General features: G+C 60.8%; 1 protein-coding gene across 14 annotated transcripts in view; it reads left to right on the top strand.

Annotated features, from left to right (window-relative positions):
- The first annotated feature begins 1,054 nt into the window (after positions 1-1,054).
- LOC112458457 (bromodomain adjacent to zinc finger domain protein 2B-like) overlaps positions 1,055-2,009 on the top strand; it is a 152,263-nt gene continuing 151,308 nt past the window's right edge. For all 14 annotated transcript variants that reach the window (XM_025022087.1, XM_025022086.1, XM_025022084.1 and 11 more), the window contains exon 1: positions 1,055-1,584. The gene's annotated coding sequence lies outside the window, so the exon portion shown is untranslated. The remainder of the gene's footprint in view (positions 1,585-2,009) is intronic.

Here is a 2,009-nt window from a genome sequence, read left to right as displayed (position 1 = left end):
CGCACCCTCGCCGCCCCGTACATCCCTTCAATCGCGCCGCGCGTTGTAACGGCGACGACAACGAGGACGACGACGACGACGAGGCTCGGGGAGAAGCGCAACGCGTCGCTACGGCGTTGCCGCGATCGCGTCGGTGCGCATCGATGGACACCCGTTAGTTGGTGTAGGAAAGGGGGGGAGGAGAGACGTCGGTGGGCCAGGTGGTCCGTCGGTGCGAATATCCATTATAGATTCGGCGGAGTGTAGCTGTCGTATCCGCGCGGCTTTTCGGCGCGCGCGCGTGTGCGAGTGCACGAATAGCGTGTGTATGTGCGTGTGTGTGCCATTGGCGCGCGTATTCCTGTTCCTATTCCGGTCTCCGAAGAGCGTCGCGGTCGCGCGCGCGACGTGCGCGCGGCTCCGTCCCTCCGTCCGCCGCGCCGCGCCGGTGGGCGGCCGCCGCCGCCGCCGCGAGTTGAGAGGGCGCCAGCGTCGGGGCTCGCGGCGCCACCGGTTTCACTCCGCCATCGGCGCCCGCGACGTTCGGACGTGTCGAGCGAGAGACGTGTGACCGTGCACGGCCTCCAAAACTCCGTTGATCTCTCGGGGCGGACAAGCGTGAGCGCGACGAAGCAGCGGCAGCCGAGCGCGAGTGAATTCATCGCGTGACACGCGACACGGGAGAAACGTGTATTTAGTAACGACGGGCGTACCGTGTGTCATCTGTCTCTACTGCAGTGCGTCGAAAGTGCGCGGGGGTTAGAGAGAGAGATAGCGAGTGAGAAGAGGGGCAGTTCGACGCGCGAAGACAGAAAAGATAGAAACAATAGGCATCGATTATCCTCCGTGCGATCTATCCGCTCGTTCCGTTCGTGACGTGCCGCGCCGTGCCGTGCCGGGACATCAAACGAGACCGAGACAACGGAGCGGAGAAAGAGAGAATGTGAGAAGACAAGGTGCGCGAGCCAAGGTTTTTTTTTTAATTTCTCTCTCTCTGTCTCTTGCTGGTTGTGGCTCGTGTTACCCGAGCTCGGGGCGCGGAGGGCGAGATCCCCCCCCCCTCGGACGGTGGAAGGTCTTCCTTCTTCGCGACGCGTAACCGCGACGGGCCTACGATCGGTTTCACGAGCGACGTCGCCTCGTGACAGCGTAACGGGGATATCCCGGAGTAAGCGAAGTGACGCGGACGGGAACGGAATCGTGTTCGTGGAGTAGCGGCGCCCAAGAATAGAAGGAGAGAGAGAGAGACTCGCCGTTCGCGAGCAGTTCGCGAGCGACCGGAGGACGCGACATAACGCGACGCAACACCACGCAACGACGCGGCGCGACGCGATCCGATCCGACCCGACCCGACCGACGCGCGCGACGTTCCCATTTCGGTTTTCGTCGGCCGGCGTGCGGAGCGCGGGCCGCGGGGTCCCCCACGGAGAGTGAGAGAGCGGCCGGCGGTGATGCCCGACGACGAGCTCTCGTGAAACCGCGGAAGGTGACACGGCGCGTTTGTGCGTTCCAGGAGTAAACGGCCCGGCGACCTCGCGGGAGCCTCCTCGGGGGAGTGGGGAAGAGAAGAAGCCCGGACGTGCGCCGCTACAGGAAGTTTCTCTCGTGAGTTTACAATACAAAAAGTGTAATTCTTTCTTTTATCTCCCTCTCGCGCCTTACTTGCGGCCTGCGCGCGACGGCCCCACGTCGTCGTCGATCTCGCGCCTCTCGTGACTTCGTCGGGATGGTTGCGGACGAAGATAGTGCTCCGAGTTATTTCGGTTGAGGTACGCGACGAGAGAAGTGACGCGATTAGCGATATTCCGTTGACGCAGCGCGATATCGGTGAGCGGTTTTTTTTTTCTTTCATAAACAGCGATAACCACGACCGCGGTTCTTTTTCACGATCACGATCGAAAATCTCGTTGGCCTCGTTGCGAAATTTGCGTATCGTCACGCGGTTTTCCAACGTATATGTTTTGTTCGAGATAGAAAACGTCGAAGTTACAATTTGAATTATTAATTTGATTCCGCTGGATCTCTAGCGT

The sequence above is a fragment of the Temnothorax curvispinosus genome, unplaced genomic scaffold (assembly GCF_003070985.1).
Source record: "Temnothorax curvispinosus isolate PA1 unplaced genomic scaffold, ASM307098v1 QBEX01008938.1, whole genome shotgun sequence".
Taxonomy (NCBI): Eukaryota; Metazoa; Arthropoda; class Insecta; order Hymenoptera; family Formicidae; genus Temnothorax; species Temnothorax curvispinosus.
The sequence above is the reverse complement of the archived record's forward strand: the minus strand, read 5'-3'. Positions and strand labels throughout refer to the sequence as shown.